The sequence below is a fragment of the Oryctolagus cuniculus genome, chromosome 7 (genome assembly GCF_964237555.1).
Source record: "Oryctolagus cuniculus chromosome 7, mOryCun1.1, whole genome shotgun sequence".
Classification (NCBI taxonomy): Eukaryota; Metazoa; Chordata; class Mammalia; order Lagomorpha; family Leporidae; genus Oryctolagus; species Oryctolagus cuniculus.
This window is the reverse complement of record NC_091438.1, coordinates 143,965,882-143,982,759: the sequence shown is the minus strand read 5'-3', so window position 1 is coordinate 143,982,759 and position 16,878 is coordinate 143,965,882. Positions and strand designations below refer to the sequence as shown.

Here is a 16,878-nt window from a genome sequence, read left to right as displayed (position 1 = left end):
CTCGATGCCATGCCTGACACAGTAAGCGCCGGAACGACAGCCACTGTCATGCCCATCGTTTGCATGAATACAGACCCAAGCAGCCAGGGGAGAAGGCCAGGAGGGCTGTTGACCCGGCTGGAGGCTGACGCCAGGTCGTGACCCCCAGGGCCTCAGCCCAGGGGAGCCAGCCAAATTCCTTGAAGCCCCCCAGCTGCCTCCCTGATTCATTAAAGGCCTCTCATTAGTGAGCCTGGGCACCTGCCCCTCCATGCGAATAAGCCTCATTAGTATCTTAGCCCCAAGCTCTGAGCCCAGAGTCTCCGCATGTGCACGCGCACACCAGGGTAGGGGGCTGCAACAGGCCACCAGCCAGGAGACAGCATCCCCGCCAACCACACCCCCTGCCTGTCATCCACAGAGCCTGTCACCACCCAGCTTGTCACCTGCCTGCCTCGCACCCGCACCACCTGTCACCCACCCAGCTCGTCACCCACCCAGCCCATCACCTGCACCACCTGTCACCCACCCAGCCTGTCACTGGAGCTGCCTGACAGGCATTTGGGTGGGGGACTGGAGATGGGGAGGACAAGACCACAGGGGTGTGGAGCTGGGGGCCCCAGAGACCCTGTGGGACCCCCACTTCAGCTCAGCATCCTGCAGCATCGCCATGGCAACCTCTCAGCCGCAACCACTTTCCCAAACATCCCCCGCCACCCCCCCCCAGGCCCTGCTCTTAGCTGAGCTGAGGCTGGGAAGAGCCTGAGTGACAGCAGAATGGGGCAGGAAGGAGGGGTTTCATCAGCTGGCCGGCCTTGACCACCCTTCTGCCTTTGGACTCGGTGACTCCATCTGCAAAATGGAGGGGTGGGAGTGGGCAAGGCCCTGGTAGAGCAGGCCATCCCTCTCCAGCCTGGATTGGCTGAGCCCGCTGCCAGTTAACCTGTGAGGGCTGGGGGGTGGGACAAAAGGATGGGTTTCTGGGCTCTTCCACACTCCACTGCCCTTGGCCCAGCCCAGAGTGGCTGGGCCTCTGGCCCAGGCTCACACAGCAGAAGAGAAACAGGCTGAGAGAGGGGCTCTGCCACGGGACTGCCAGCTGGAGGCACCACAGTAGGTGACCCAAGGTGACCGGGGGCTGAGTTGGCCCCCACCTCTGAGCTGCATTATTTATAAAACCTAGAGCTCAGGGCTGAGCAACAGCTGTGGCGCTGCCCCTCTAGGGGGCACATGCCACAGTGGAACAAGGTGCCTCCTCAGGAAGGCCCCCGGGGTCCCTGGCTCCCTCCAGGGCTGGCGGGGGCAGGGCCAGTGGCAGAGGGACAGCGGCTGGGCTCTCCCTCCCCACCCCCCTCCACTGCGCTCCTCCAGGCAGGCAGCAGCCATAGGATTACTTCTGCATGACTGCCCGCTCCGCAGGGTTCCAGAGACCCTCCTGCCTGCAGCAATCTTTAAAATTCCTCCAGCCCAGCCTCTCTCCCTTCTCCCCGCAGTGAATGCTCCGGAGCCTACCGCAGTGTACCCGCCGCCGCCGCCACCACCATCACTGAGCAGGCCGGTGCTCGCGGGACCCTGGTGCCCTTGGGCAAAGATGGGCCTGGCCTCAGGGTGTGCCTCAGGCCCTGGCCCACTCTGTCTGACCCCCGGTGCTGACCCCATCCTGCAGACAGACTGTGGCTCTGGCCAGGGCCAGGCGTGCCAGCGGCTCCAGGGCGGAGGGGCACTGGGGTGCAACACACCTGGTGGGCGGGCGGGCCTGCTGTGTCTGTTCCACCAGGACCTGGCCCCTCCCTGCCTCACCCATCCCTGCTACCTTGGGGTGGGCAGACAGCTGGGCCAACCTTGCGCCTCTGGCTCCCCAGGGCACAGGAGGCAGGCAGGAGATCGATGCACTGAATTTTTTAAGGCCCTAATGGAGCCTGCATCCCAGGGCTGGAGGGACTGGGGCACAGGCCATGTCCTGGGGACCCCTCCCACAGCACAAGTTACTGCTGCTTTCAGGTCCTGGAGGTCAGGCAGACCCTTCCATGAGCCTCCCTCCAGCAAGAGAAGAGGCACAAGGGGCCCCTGGGAAAGAGACGGGATTGGGGGGCTGTGAGCAACACCCACAGCCCCCCCAGCCTCCCCAGCCCTAATGCAGGCAGAAGCAGCTCTGCCTCTAAATCACTCCCCTCGCGCTGCCCTCTGAGGCGGATTCTGTGCATCTGTAATTAGGGGGTGGAACAGATGGTGGAGATTCCGTTTAAAATCATGCATCTCGTAAAGTAACCTTCCCTGTCGGAACTGAACGGAGTCCTAGGGAAACCAAGCCCCGAAGCACGGGCCTGGGGGGCTGTCGACCCAGCACCCTCCCCAACCCTTCCCTGAAGCCCCAGGCCCAGTGTCCCTCCCAGGTGAGCCAAGGTGTGGGAGGGGGGAGCAATGGAGGTTGGGTAACTCCCCTGCTCCCCAGGCATGCCACAGCCAGGGCAGGGCTGGCTACTCAAGAGTTCTTGGCTGGGAGACCAGGGAGACTGGGCGCCAAGGGGCTCTGCCTCACCCCCTGAGCAGCTCCTAACCCCAAGCCCAGGCCGGGGGGCACCGAGCACAGGGTCTTGGGTGGAGCGGCTCTGAAGCAGTTCAGTCTCACCGTGCAGGAATGGGAGGCCTGGGGCAGTGAAGGGGTGGAGATGCCTCCCCAGGCAGAGGTGGCTCTGGGAAGGGGAGGCAGGCAGCAGGCGAGGGAGCAACGTGTGGGACTGGAATGCATGACTGGTGGGAGTGAGGGCTGCAGAAGAGCTGAGGTGGGCTCTGTGACAGGGTGCAGGGGGGGCAGGGACGCACTGCTCCGAGCTTACAGGGGTGAAGCTGCAGGTGTGCACCGGGGCCGCCGGCATCGGCAGAGGTGCAGGGCTGTGGGGGGGGGGGTGTCCCGCGGGCTGAGTAAAGGGCTAGAGCTGGACAGCTGCGGGGGTCCTGGGGTCTGCAGCGGCGTGCGGGACGCTGGCAGGAGCTTCTGCGTGGAGACCCAGGAGAGGTGGAAGCCACAACTGTGTGTCTGAGGAAAATGCTGTGGCTACAGGGGACACTCTGGAGAGCGTCAGTGTGTGTGCATGTGTGTGTGGCGCTGGGCTGGGGCTGCAGGGAGAGCCGGGGCTCCAGGAGTGTGAGTGGAAGAGGGCCCGGGCAGCAGTGGGTCCTGGGTGGAGGAGGCGAGGCTCTGGGGTGGGAGAGGGAGTTGATAGCTTGAGAATGCCGCAGAAGGGGTGTGTGTGGGTGTCAGGGGTCGTGAAATCTGGGTTCAGGTTACGCGCTGGGTTGTAAATGTGCCTGGAGAGCTGTTGAGCTTGTTGGGGGCACAGCGGGTTTGGGGGGAGGAATTGGGGCAGCGTCTCTGAAAGATGCTGGGACTTGCGCCCAGCTCCTGCGAGGGCAGGGTGTGGGACCGTGGTGGGGGGCTGCTGGCCTGGGTGCGGGTTGTAGCTACGTGTTGTAAGTGGAAAGGCAAGCATGGGTCCCTGGGATGAGAGAGCGGAGGGGTTTGGGGAGTTCATGTGGCTGGCAGCCGGCTGCCCCTGGGGTCCCGGTGTTTGGGGCAGTGCCGCAGCCCTGCGGTGGTTGTGTGTGCAGGAGGCATGGGGGTGTGGGTATGCAGTGGCTGTGTGTGTGTGTGTGTGTGTGTGTGTAGGGGTGCTGAGCAGTCAGCAGCTGTGTTTAGAAGGGCTGGGGCTGTGAGTGCAGGGGCAGTTGTATTTATTTACTTAGGAAGTACTGGGGGCTGCAGTTGGATCCTTGTGTCCAGAGAGAAGCTGGGGCTGCTGGGTGTTGGTGGGGGCCCGTCTGAGGAGACAAGCGGCAAAGTCCTGGCTTTTGCCCAGGGCCCCTCTGTGGGCTACCTGCTAGAACCCCTCTGCTGTGCCGTGCTGTGCCCAAGCCAGAGGAACAAGGGCCACCTCCTGGCTCCCTGGGGGACAGCGGGGATCCCAGCCCCCCCATCTGCCTCAGATGGTTGAGGCAGGAGCCTCCACAAAGCTGCCTGCAGGGCATCGCTGTGTCTGAAGAGGCACAGGCTGGGGCGGGGGACTGCACAGCAGACAGTCCTCACCGACGCTCCTTTGAAAACCACTGACGCCAGGAGAGGAAGAGGGAGGACAGGCGGCTCCGTCTGTCCTTGTGCGCGTCTGTGTGGGTCAGTGCCCAGCTGGGAGCCCGAGCCCCTTCTGTGCCGACAGTCTCTGTTCAGGTGGTACCCGGGCCTTGGAAAGCCCCTCTCCAACCCCAGCAGCAGGCGCCCCGGCCCCACACTGCAGGGACACCCTCACCTACACATGGGCCCTGTGCTCCCACACAGCTCCCACACCCCCACCCCCGTCTGCGTGCATCCCACTGCGTCCTCACACACGCAGCTCACCCCACACCCCCACTCGGCGAGCCCTGGACTGTCATACACGCCCATCTCACACACATCACATAAACACGCATGCACACATGCACACCTGACAAGGAGCTGGCATGCACACACCCACACACTCCATACACCTCGGCGCTCCCTGTCACACCAAATCCCATCTCACAAGCACTCAATCTCTGTCTCACACACGGAGACAGACCCCCGCCACCCCTCCTGCACGTGCGTGCACACACATCCTCACCAGCCACCAGTCAGCTCTTTCCCGCCACCCAAGTCGCCTGGCCACTTCTGAGTCCAGGTCAGGTCCTGCACCTTCCCAGGACAGCTGCCACCAACCAAGGGGGCTCTTGCCTCTGCACCTTGCCACCTGGGTCAGAGTGCAAGGCCTCTCTCTGCTCCAGTGTGACTGCCACCAGAGATGTGAGAGTGTGAGTGTGTGTGTGGGGGGAGGGCAATGTGTCTTAAGAGCCCATGACAGGGTCTGTGGGTCACCACCTGGATGGGAAAGGAAGCACAGGGACCCGCTCATCAGTTCTATTTGTGAGATACAGAATGAGTGTGAGGGTGGAGAGTTCCATGTCACAAATACGTGTGTGTGTGTGTGCGCGTGCATGTGTGTGTGTGGGAGAAAGAAGGAAGGAGGGAGGGAGGGAGAGAGAGAAGGGGGGCATGAGCAGGGCCTGTGTAAACAGGTGTGAGTATGGGGGGTGCATCGATACAAGGACCCTCCCGTTGAGCGGTGAGTGTGAGGGGACCTGTTCTAGAGACAAGCCCATCTGCATGGGGGTCAGCGACTGCCCCTCCCCCAGACAGAAGAGCAAGGGAGGGGGCTCTGGAGGGCTTGTCTCTCTCCCTCCCTCTCCCCCTGACCTCTTTAGCAGCTGGGAACTGGACTGGGGGGTGGAAGGAATGGAGACTTGGCTGGCCCTAGGCTTTGGGGAGGGAAGAGGCAGAAAACACCTTCCAGATCCTCATCAAATCCCTGCCTGTGGTTTGTAGCCTCAAGCCTCTCCTCTCTCTCCCCGGCTGGGTTTCCCCCTTTCTTTATCTCTTCCTGCCTCTCCTCTCTCTCCCCCATCTCAGTTACCCCGCCTGTCTCCAAGTCTCTGCCTTTCGGGTTCTCTCCCAGTCCTTCCAATTTTTCTGACTCCTCTTTCTGCCAGCACCTCTGTCCGTCCGTCTCTCCCTGTCCCAGTCCATCTGTCTGTCTCTCTCCGTCTGTGTGCGTGGGTGTCTCTGTCCATCTGTTCCACCACCCATCTGTCTGGCTGTCTGCGTTAGTCCTTCTAAGGGTGCCCACTCACTCCCCAAGACACTCTCTTCCAGGTCAACAAAGGCCCCTCCTGGCTCCCAGGGTGGGGAGGGGGTACAGAGCTGCAGCTTCTGGAAGATTCACTAGCAGCTGGGCTGAACAGGGAGTTCGGGGCCGGCCAGCTGTAGAAGCAGCCTCTCCCCTGGGCTCCCAGGCCAAGGACCCCAGAACAGAAGGAGGAGAGAAAGCAGGGCCTCAGTGCAGCTGAGCTCTGCATGTGTTGGGGGGCAGAGTAGGGGAGAAGGCAGGGGCCTCACTTTCCCAGTCCCCCCAGAGCCAGGCCTGCAGCAGAGGGATCCTGAGTGCCCATTTTCCCCCTGCCTGGCCAGTGGAAGAAACCTGGGATCCAGGCCTTGAGGGAAGGAGGGGCTGGGAGCCACAGCTTCCTGTCAGCTGGGCGGGGGGTGGGGGCACCTTCCCTCCTCCCTTCCAGGCAGTCCTTCCAAGACCCCTCCCATGCTGGTCCCAGCTCCAGGCATGAGGGGCTGTACAAGCAGTTCTCACCAGATCCATGGGGGCCATTCCACTTCCCAGCTACCCAGAGCGACATGACATAGGGAGGCCGCACCACATCTCCCCCAGCCCCTGCAGCAATGGAGGCTGCTTCTAGACATGCAAGGACCATGTCCACATCTTGGAACTGGCCACCCTGAGAGGCCCCAAGTGGCCCCTGCCACGGCCAGACCAGGGCTTCACAGTGCAACCCAGCGCTCCTCACCAGCGCCCCCTCCCCTAGGCCAGCACTCTCTGAGGTGACCCAACCTCCAAGGGTTCAATGAGGGCCCTACTCAAGACCTGCACCTTGCTCCCACAGCGCCCCAGGCTGCTCTGTGCCCCCTCCCCTCCAGTAGCTCACTATGATGGGAAACCGGGGTGCAGGAGGCAGGCATGGGAGGATGCTGGTCACCCCTGCGGAGACCCTGGGGTGGGATCATAAATGAGGAATGAGGACAGAGATGCTGCCTGCAGGGGCAGAGTCTGGCTCCTTCCTGACCCACCGCGGGCAAAGTCCATATTGGCGGCACCCTCTGCACAGCCCTGCCGCTGGGCCAGGGCCAGGGGCTGGCTCCCGCCCTCTCTCACTCTCCTTGCCCCTGGCTGGGCCCCCTCCCTCTTCCCCCCCTTCTGAGCAGCCCTCCCTGCCCTCTCCCTCCCAGCTCTGGCGCTCTCATCCTCAGCTCTTGGAAGCCTGACTCACTGTTTCCCCTCCTCTCTCCCCTCCCTCCCTCTCTCTCTCTCTCTCTCTCCCGGCAGCGGCGCCTCCCCCTCCCCTGGGGAGGGGGGGTGCCTGGCCACAAGGGTGCCTGCCTGCTTCTCTCCCCAGGCTCTGGTCCCCTCTGCACCCAGGAGGCCCCCCGCAGCTGCTCCACCTCTCCAGCTAAGGGAGGCGGGGTGCCAAGAGCCTAGGCTGCAGCCCAGCGTACCTGTGACCTGGGCAAGCAGCTCCCCTCTCTGGGTTCCCCTCTCTGGGTTCAATATCCTGTCCAAGGGGGAGGGGGTGTTCCAACTGGATGATGACGCCGCCAGTGCCTTTGGGCCCTAATGTTCCCTGCTTCTGTAACCCAGATGCCTCCTGGCACGGAGCACCCAACAACCTGTGGGTGCTGGACCAACCTCAGGTCCCACCCCCAGCTCCCAGCAAGAGCTCAATCCTGTTCCCAGGCATCTGGGGAAGGCAGAGGGGAGACTCTGCCCTGGGGTCAAGGGCCTGCCTCTGGCCTCTTGGGTTCCTCTTGGTGCCCCATTCTCCCTCCCCCGTGGGAGGCTTTCCTTCTCTCTCTCACCTGTCCTCCCCTCCCACCCTCCCCCAGACATCTGCTTATCTCTCCTCCAAAAACAACCCCAGCATTTGATCTTGCAGGAGAGGCCCTCGGTGCTGTGTCTGGCTGCGGGGTCGGGGGAGTGGTTACACCTGGTCCTCTGGTGCCCTGAAGCCCTGTGCCTGGCACTGTGACTCTGCCTCCTCCTCTCCCTGTCTCATCCCTGCCTTCAGTCTCCATCCTTCCCGCTGCCGAGGCATGTGGCTGTCTGGGTCTCCCTCGCTCTCCTCCCCACCCCCTACTCTCCCCTGTTCTCTCCCTGGGGGGCCCATCTGCTGGCATTAGCAACAATGTTAGCCTTGCACTCTCCTGCAGTCCTTAGCTCCACCCCATCTTGGCTCCCCCCTCTCCCAAGAGACCCAGGGGACCCAGAGATGGAGCTAGGCTCCATCCCATAATAGTGAATCTGCTTGACCTCACCCAGCCAGACCAGAAGGGCCTGGGCATCTGGTACACAGGCATGGCAACCCCCCTGGTCTTGGGTGGCTGGCATGAGACACAGAGCTCTGTATTCCAGAAACCAAAAAAAAAAAAAAAAAAAAAAGTAGTTGACCTGGGGGTGGGACAGAGGGGGGAGGAGAAAATGAGGGCGTTCAGGTTTGCCTGGAGGAAACCCTGTCCTGTCAGGAACAGAGGCAGCGGCTCAGTCACTGCTTGAGGCAGACTTGAGAGCAGGCACTGGCCCTCCTCTGCTCTACACTCCAGCGCCAGCCCCCCCGGCCCCCCGCCAGGTCCAGTCTGCCCCCCAAGATCCAGAGCAGCCCCAACCATCAGGTAGAGACCCCAGCCCCTCATCTGCAGAAAGCAAGCCCGGCCTCCCCCAGTGCACTTCCCGACTCAGCTCACAGGGGTTCCAGAAGCCTCCCTGCCCAGACCTAAGCACAGGCAGTGTGTGGGGGGAACAGAGCCCCCCAGTTCCCCCCAGCTCCCCAGCCCTTTCACCGGAGGTCCCATCATGGGCTGCGGCACAACGCAAAATTATTTTGGAACCCTCACATGCTAAACACAGAAGCTCAGCCGAGCTAGCCCACCCCAGCAGCGGGGGTGCGTGCGGGGGCTCCCTGCCCCCATGACCCTGCTTCCAGACCCCCCAGCCCAGCAACCACGGTAAACAGCAAGCTCTTTTTCTTTATGACACCAAATTTCTCCAAGCCCAACAGCTCCTTCCATCACCACCTCAGCCATAGATCACATTAAAAACTCACAGAGGGCAACTTAAACACATCACATTTGTTTCTCTCTATATTATTTCAAAAGTAACGGCATTAAAAATGGATTTTACTACAGAAAATAAATATCAGCACGTGGGCTGGGAGCCCAGGCGGGGAAGAGAGCCCACCAGGGGAACGTCCCTGAGGGCTTGGGCACAACTTAGGAACTGACCGGCGAGGTGGCTGAGAGGCCAGCTGCAACCTGGTGTGTGTGTGTGTGTGTGTGTGTGTTGGGGGGGACACCTGGGGAGGGGCAATGCCTGCCCACCTGGGCACCTGCCCCAGTGTGAGGCCCTGAGGGGGACACGTCACTGGCGTGGGTTGGTGCCCACTGGCCCCCCAAGCTCATGCCCTCACTGGTCTTTGCAACCACTCATGGGTGGGCACTCTGGGCCAGTTCACCAGTCTCTGGGGGTTACTCCAACTATTGACACAGCAGGAGAAAAAATGAATTCAACTTACTATCCAGTTTGATTTTCCATTACTATAAAAATAAATATACATCTGCTCAAAGGAGGATGAGGACAAGAGGCATGCACATGCCACCTGGAGAGTCCCCCACAGGTCACCACCACAGCCCGGCCCACCTGCCCCCCCCCCCAAGTCGGGGTGGGGGATAGTAGGATGGACAGACTAGTCAGCTTTCACTCACAGCCCCAGCTCACACACACCGGGCCACACGGAACAGGAACAAGCCAACAATAGAAACACCCCAGATGCCCCCGGCGGGACTCTGCCCAGGCCCAGGCACATGCCCCCGCCCTGCCAGCGGCGGCGGCGGCGGCAGCAGCAGCAGCAGCAGCGGACAAAATGTGGCCACCCTGACCCGGAGGCAAAGCTTGTCCTCACACCCTGAGCTCAGCCTAGGGAGCCGGGGCCAAGTCCCGCCTGACACCAACTGGTCCGGCGGGAAACGCCTGCCGGGCCAGACAGGCACGGGCCCCCCAAGGGTCGCTCCTTGTGCTCAGGGACCAGGCTGGTGCAGCCCAGCCCTGCCTCCCAGGGTGACGCCTGGGCCCAAATTCAGCTGGCCCTGCCAGTCAGGCACTGGTGCAGAACCAAGGGCACCAGGCTCAGCCCCTCCCAGCCCAGCCCCAGGGCCCCCAAGCTGGGAGGGAGGGGAGCCTCCCCACCCCTCCACATCTGGCCCTGGCCCCCAGGGTCTGCGGTAGAGAATTCCCGCCCCCGCCCCCGCTTCTCTCTCTCCTCTCTCTCTCTCTCTCCCTCCTCCCGCTCTGTGCCCGCTGCCCGCCTCAGGGACAGCCCCAGATCCCGCCTCCGGCCAGCAAGGCCCACATCCTTCCTCCCTCAGCTGGCCCCTTCGCCTGGCAGGAGGCTGGGGGGTCAGGCTGCTGGGGAACCCCCCCCAGCTCCCATCAGTCCTCATCCCCAGCCCCCGAACTCTGGGTTGCTGTCCCTTTTCCTGTAGAACAGGAAACAAGGTTATTTCCTAGACTGAGAGCCAGCCCCCTGCCCCTCTGGCTCTGCCCGGGGACCCAGACCCAGTAGGGGAAGGCGCCCACAGCCAGAAAGCACGGAGAGTCAGCAGTTCACCCCCAGCTCCCGGCCCAGGGGGCTGACAGCTGTCACTCAGCACCCCACCCCCTGGGGAAGAGGGGGCCGATTCAATCAGAGCCCCAGAGGAAACGCATTGATAGGCGATTATTTATTTATTTATGCAAAAGTGAGCCGACTTTGTTCGCCAGGTAACCGGGCACGCGGCCCAACCCCTCCGGTCCTGGCCGCCCCCAAATCCCTCCTCCGCCCCACACCCCCTCCGGGTCATTAGGTCCCCGCCCCTCAACTCCCAGAGCGCCAGTGGAACCTTGGGATTTGGGGGTTGGAGGGGAGGGGCTCCTCCCTCCGCAGTCTCCCCTTTTCCCAGCGCCGATCCTAAAATCCAGCCTTGTTCTCCGCTCCCACGGTCCCCCTTCATGCCCCCCCCCCCACATTCTCAGCAAGCTGGAGAGCAAATTGCAGTTTTAAATCCAAAGGCGGAGGGAGGGGGAAGGAGGAGGGGGCGCGCGGCAGCGCTGGGCGCGCACCTCGCCCCCGAGCCGGGGGAGCCGCGGGGCGGCCAGGAAACCCGAGAACCCCCCCTCTCCGCCCCCCCTCCCCGTCCACCTCCCCCTCCCCCTTCCCGGCGCTGCCTGCCAGGCTTCGAGCCGAGCCCAGCCGAGCCGCGGGCCCCGGTGGAAACAAAGACCGATCGCACCGCGGGCACCGCAGCCACGGGGTCCGGCGGACCGGACCGGGGGGCGCGGGGGCCCCCCCTGGTGCGCTGCACAAAAGAGCCCAGCCGGCCGGTCCCCAGCGGGGGTCTGGGGCTGGGGAGGAGGCGCCACTCACCGGAGTGCAGGGCTGCCGGCTCCGTGGGTCCGAGCCAGGCGAGGGGCTTTGGGGGGCGTCTGTCTTCCGGCGGCGGCAGCGACGCGGGCGCCCGGCTGCTGGGGAGAGGAGTCGCGGAGGAGCCCTGAGCCGCCCGCCGTCGCTGACAGCATGGCTCGCGCCTCGGCTCACATTCTCCGCCGCTAACTCCGCTGGACACGGCCCCCGCGTCCGCGGCGCCCCCCGCCTCGTCGCTCCTGGCTCTCGCGGCGCCCCTCGCTCCCCCCGCTGCGCACACACTCGGTCGGCCCTGGACACCCCCGCCCCACCCCCCCAAGCGCAAACCTGGGAGGGAACGCGCCCCGCGCAGTCCGCCTGCTCCTCCTCCTCCGCCCTCCGCCCTCCCGCGCTCCCCGGCTGTCTGTCTGTCCCTCTGCCTGTCTCCCCTCCGCGCTCGCTCTGCCTTTCTCTGCTCCCCGAGCTGGGTGGGAAAAGGAAATGAGGACAGAAAGCAGACGCTGGCTTTGGGTGGTGGTAGCTGGATTCCCTCTCTCCCTCCCTCCCCCTCCTCCCTCCCTCCTCCTGCCTTCTGCTCGCTCCGCCGCGAGCGGGTGGCTCGCTCTGCCCGCCCGCCTGTCTGTCTGTCTGGTCCGCCTCGCTAGCTCCCTCCCTCCGTCTCTCGCCCTCGCCCTGCCTGCCTGCCGCTCTCCGTCTCCGCCGCCGCCGCCGCTGCCTCTGCGAGCTCTCCTTACCTTCGCCGCTCACCATCCGGAACCCCAGGGGGGAGCGCGCGCGCGGCACGCCGGGACTTGTAGTCCCCGCCCCGGCCGCTCGGCGCGCGCGGCGGGCGGGGCGAGCGGCTGCTCCGACGGCGCGGCCGCGGCGCGCGGGGACAGTGCGCGCAGGGGCCTGGGGCCGCGGAGCCGGCGGTGGCCGACGGGCCGGGGTGCTTCCCGCGGCCTCTGGGCCCCGTGTTGGGCGCTGTGGCTAGGGCGGAGGCTGCGGGTGGGAGTGAAGGGGGCGGGGCCTGAGAATGGAATGGGAGTGGAACGGGGAGTCGGGGCGGGGCGGGGGGTGCCGATTAGCCAGCGGGGCTGCGACTTGCCGGGGTGTCCCGATTAGAAGGGAGGGGCAGAGGAGAGAAGCGGTTCTTCAATTTGGGGGCGCTCTCCCTTTCTAAAAAGGTCTCCCGTGGCGTACTTTAGCGCGAGCCAGCGAGCCCCGTCCCCTGCACCAGCGACCCCTCCTCTCCGTCTATCTCTGAGCTCCCACACCTCGTTTTCCTGGACGTCCGAGGGCGGCGAGAGCGCTGAAGTCCTGGGTACCCCACAGACAGCCCCACGCGGAAGCAGGATTCAGATTCCACAGCTCTGAGCTCCTGCTGCGCCCGGGGCTGGGCTCAGCACTTTCACCTACCTCCTCTTCAGGTCACATCTGTTCTGCAGCCCCTGGCTGCGGGCCCCCTGCCTGGCCTGACCCACAGATGGGAATGTGCTCGGCCCAGGGCCTGTCGCGGCTGGACGGCCCCGGAAGAACTGCCGCAGGCACCGCGGGCCCCTGCGTCCTGCTACAGCCCGGCGAAATTGTGCTGTGGCTGTGGTCCCCTCCTCCATGCGCTGTGCCTGGCTTCTCTCCGTGCCGTGCTTCTGTGTGCCCTTCCCGGCGCTTCCGTTCAGCAAATGTTAACTGAGGTCCGCCGGGCACAGGCGTCCAGAGGTCCTGCAGGTCCCACCTCCTCCCAGCGGCTGCCCCGGTCTGCACTTCCTCCAACAATGTCTTTGTTCTCAGCCCACCTGTCCCTCACTCCTTTCGCCTGGTCACCATCTTCTCCACACCTGCACTCCTCCCAAGCCCCTCATATTCAACAATCTGGAACCCCCAGAGGGCAAAATAGAGGATGGGGGTGGGAAGTGAAGGGGCTCTTGTTGTGGGGGGAGCTGTGGCAGTGACAGGAGCAGTCTAGGATTCCAACCAGTGCACCCCTCGACTTGCCAGCGTGGCTGCCGTGCCCGGCTGGCTCCATCCGGGAGCAGCTTCTCGCAGACAAGCTAGCCCCTGCACTCAAAGCTGTCCTCCTGGAACGGGGAGCAGTGAGTGGCCAGATAGTGACAAAAGCAGGTCAATGTCATTGGAAGCCCTTTGCAGCTCCATCGCCTGACTCGAGTTCTTACCAGTAGATGAGACTTTGGCATTTCGCCTTAGCTGGCCCTACACAGGACAGAGCCTGGCACCGGGGCGGGTGCGGGAAGCTTGGGTTCCTCTCTTACCCACCCCTACTCCCCGCCCATTAGGCCTGGCCCGCCCGCCCCAGCAGTGAGGACCTGACTCCGTCTAATTCAAGTTTTGGGAGGCAGTGAGATGGGATAAGCCAATACAGGATGGCTTCCGGGAGGTATGGCGTCCAGGTTATTTGGGATGAAGGTGAGTTTGGGAAAGGCACGGGAGGGGCCAGCTCCACAAATGAGAGGGGAATAGAAGTTTAGGGTTTTTCAAGCATGCCCCTCCCACCCCCTCCCCCTTGCTGGTCACCTGCCCCGTCCCCGGAATATATGGGTGCCGTTAGCCCCCAAGTTGTTGACTGGCACTGGGAACCAAGCCCTGTAGAGGTTCCCTGTTACTTGGGGGCTGGTCTTTCTCCCCCAGCCTCTTCAAATTGCTTTTGGGGTCTCCCCAAACTCCAGCCGAGTCTTCTTGTGGACTGCTGCTGCCACCTACTGTCTAATGTCTGCATCTGCGGGCCAGCAGGGCGGCTGGGAAGGCAGGATCCTGAAAGGCGACTGACTGCAGGGAGGGGACCCGGATTCTAGAAGAGCCTGCATCAGCCCTTTCTGGGCTTAGCCGGCTCCAACCACTTCTGCGTCATGGGACGCAGCAGGTGGTAGAGCCAGATCCGGGGAAGTATCCGTGAGAGCCGCGAGATAAACTTGTGGGGCCCCCGGCTTTGGAGACCGCACAGGCGAGGAGCCAGGCAGACCTGCTCTTGAACCCGCTGTTGCTGCTGGTTCCTTCACCTCAGTCTGGGTCTCCCCGCGTGGAAGATGGGGGCGGAGCTGCGGAGACTAACTGAGCACATGGACGTGACCGCACTTTGAAAACCAGCAAGGGCATGAGGAGGAAACATTGAGTCATAATAATAATAATAATAATGACAATAACTGGGAGGTCACAGCAGCCTGCAGCCCGGCCCTGGGCCTCGTGGAGAGGGCAGAAGGCGGTGAGCCTTGGGAAGGGACAGGCTGCTGCCTGAATACGGAAGTTGTAGCTAGGGGGCTGCCTCGGGGGGACCTGAGGGCGCTGCAGAGGGCCACGTCCCCAGAGGCAAGCAGCCCTACAGAGCTACTGGGCTGTCCTGCACCGCTGAGCTGGGGCTCCAGGAGGAAGAAGTCCCTGGGCCCAGAGCCACCATGGCCCTGGTTTTTCTCTGCTTTGGAAGCGAACAGGTCCGAGCCAGGGCCCAAGATACCGCAGAAGCAGGAAGCTTCCTCGTTGTGGTACAGTGGGGCCTAAGGCCCCCAGGCTCCTCAGCCCTCCTCCCAGCCGGCCCCCTCCCTCCACTGTGCAGTCCTCCCGCATTCTTCCAGGCAACCGGAAACCCCAGCTGCAGCCCAGACTTCAAACAGCTCCTCCCTCTGGGGCAGGGGGTGTGGGAGGGGAGGCCAGAGGCCAGAGGGCAAAGGTCAGCTTTGTTCCTGCCGGAGGTGGTGAGGGACCTGGGGGAGGCTGAGGGGGGCAGGGGAGGGCCCTTGACAGCCACACTGCGTGTGTGTGAATTCCTGAGGCCGGCAGGGTGTGCGTGGTTCTCATGGTTCTCGCTGGCTGCCAGTGCCTGGGCAGACGAGGGGCCTGCGTGCGCTCTCTGCTTGTGTGTCTGGGTGTCTGGCCGCGACACATCAGAGGGTCATCACCTGCTTGCCTGACTCACAGCCCAGTCCAACTGTGTGTCCCTGTTAGTGTGACCTGTGTCCCGGAGAGGCGTCCCTCTCCACGTCCTCCCTTCCCATCACGCCTCCACGTTGGTCACCAGGGAGCTCCCTCAGGAAGGTGACTGCAGCCTTGTGAAGCCCTTGCTCAGAACTCTGCGGGTCCCCAGCAGGTGCATGGCAGACAAGACCTCACCATCTTCATCTTCGCCTTCAGCCACTGTTGCCTCCCCGCAAACTCCGCACTCCCATTGCCCCTGTGTGAGTGTAACCCGCGCCCCCCACAGTCCCGTTCCCAGCTTCCGAGCTCACTTCGTGCTGTCTGGTCCTCAATGCCCTCCCTCCTCTTGCTTCTTTACCAACCAAAAGCTGACTTTTTTTTTTTGGTGGGGGGAGGGTCTGCAATAAAGGAATACCTCCTCTGGGAAGCCTTCCGGACTTCCACCTGCCCAACGGAGTTAGGACCCTGCGTTGTTCTGCCACACACCCCTTATTGTCATTGTCTGCCTGTGTCTGTCCCCTGAGCTCCTGTCACCAGCCGGGACTTTGCTGCGTCTCCTGACCGGCAGCGGGAAGATCCCAGGGGAAAGTTTCCCGCTGTGCAGGCTGTAGTACCGATGTTCCCCACTAGAGGGAGCGTGGACATCGCTGCAGGACCATCCAGGCAGAGTGGGGGGGCGGGGAGGGTGACAGATGGAGGAGGGAGGGAGCGAGAGGGAGCGAGGGAGGCTTCCACCCTGCACCTGGGGACAACTACTGGATTGGATTGAGGACTTATCCAGCCAGTCCTGGAGCAGAGGGACTCAGGATAGCTTCCTGCAAAACGAGCCCTGTTTCCTAACCACTGATGTCTTTTAACCTTTCCCCACAACTCAGGGGCCATATCCCTTGGTTCCCCCACCTACTTCCTGTCTCTGACCTTCCAACCTTCCTGCATGCCGCATCAGCACCCTCAGCCCTCCCATGCATAATGTTTCTCACTTGCCCAAATGGGCCTTGCTCTACCATACCTCTGGGCCTTTGCACGTGCTGTCCCCTCAGCTGGCGATGACCTCACCTTTTAGCTACCTCACCAGGCAGATTTTGCTTTCACGTATTCCAAGAACTCTCCCTTGGCTCTCGGAATGACCTTGCCCCAAAGCGTTGTGATTGTTTATGGCTCTGCCTCCTCCACAGGACCAGCCTGCAGGAGACATCAGTAAGCGTGTGCAAAATCAACACAGGACCTTGTTCTTCTAGGAGGAGGATCCTCAGCACGGACCCTTTGCACCGTGGCTCCCTGAGCCTGACTGGCCTGGTGTTATACCTTCGCACGCTGCTCCAGCGAATAAAGGGATGTGGCACGGTGGGATGCATGAGCGTTCTGAGCTCCGACTCTGGTTCTCCCATCCAGCTGGGTGACCTTGGGTGCGTGTAGTGGCTGCTCAGAGTCTTTGTTCCCTCTTTTGTGAAATGGGGACCATCACACTCCCGCACTGCTTCGCTGAGAGCATCCAATTAGACGATGCGTGTGAAACACCCAGCATCCGTCAATTAGGTGTCCTTCTCCCCCACCATGAACTTGGAAATAAAATTGCCCTCTGAGTCTTAAGCCAGTAAAATCCACGCATGGCAGAGAAGAGCCAGGTGGGGGAGTGAATGAGGCGAGAGATGGTTTTGTAAACGACTGAAGAGTTTGTGAACGGTGCAAACCGCAATCAAGGTGACCCGCCTGTAATCTCAGGGAGGCAGGGCGAGGATGTGATTGAAATTGAGAAAGCAGAAGCCTAATCAATTGCATTGTGCTCTATCTGAAGGGAACAGGAGGCTGTGTAGGAAAGGGGGTGCAAAAGAGAATTCATTCGTTTGCTCCTCAAGGAGAGACAGGGAACCATCAGACCCTGGGGGCCCAGGCCCTGGAGACTCTGGTCTCTGTGGA

At 62.7% G+C, this 16,878-nt stretch overlaps 1 protein-coding gene across 14 annotated transcripts in view; it reads right to left on the bottom strand.

Moving 5' to 3' along the window:
- AHDC1 (AT-hook DNA binding motif containing 1) overlaps positions 1-11,847 on the bottom strand; it is a 61,935-nt gene extending 50,088 nt beyond the window's left edge. For 3 of the 14 annotated variants that reach the window (XM_070079011.1, XM_070079006.1, XM_070079015.1), the window contains exons 1-2: positions 11,386-11,700; positions 11,062-11,156 (exon numbers count right to left, since the gene is read on the bottom strand). The gene's annotated coding sequence lies outside the window, so the exon portion shown is untranslated. The other 11 variants (XM_070079012.1, XM_070079019.1, XM_070079003.1 and 8 more) reach the window with 9 other exon arrangements.
- Between the last annotated feature and the right edge of the window lie 5,031 nt (positions 11,848-16,878).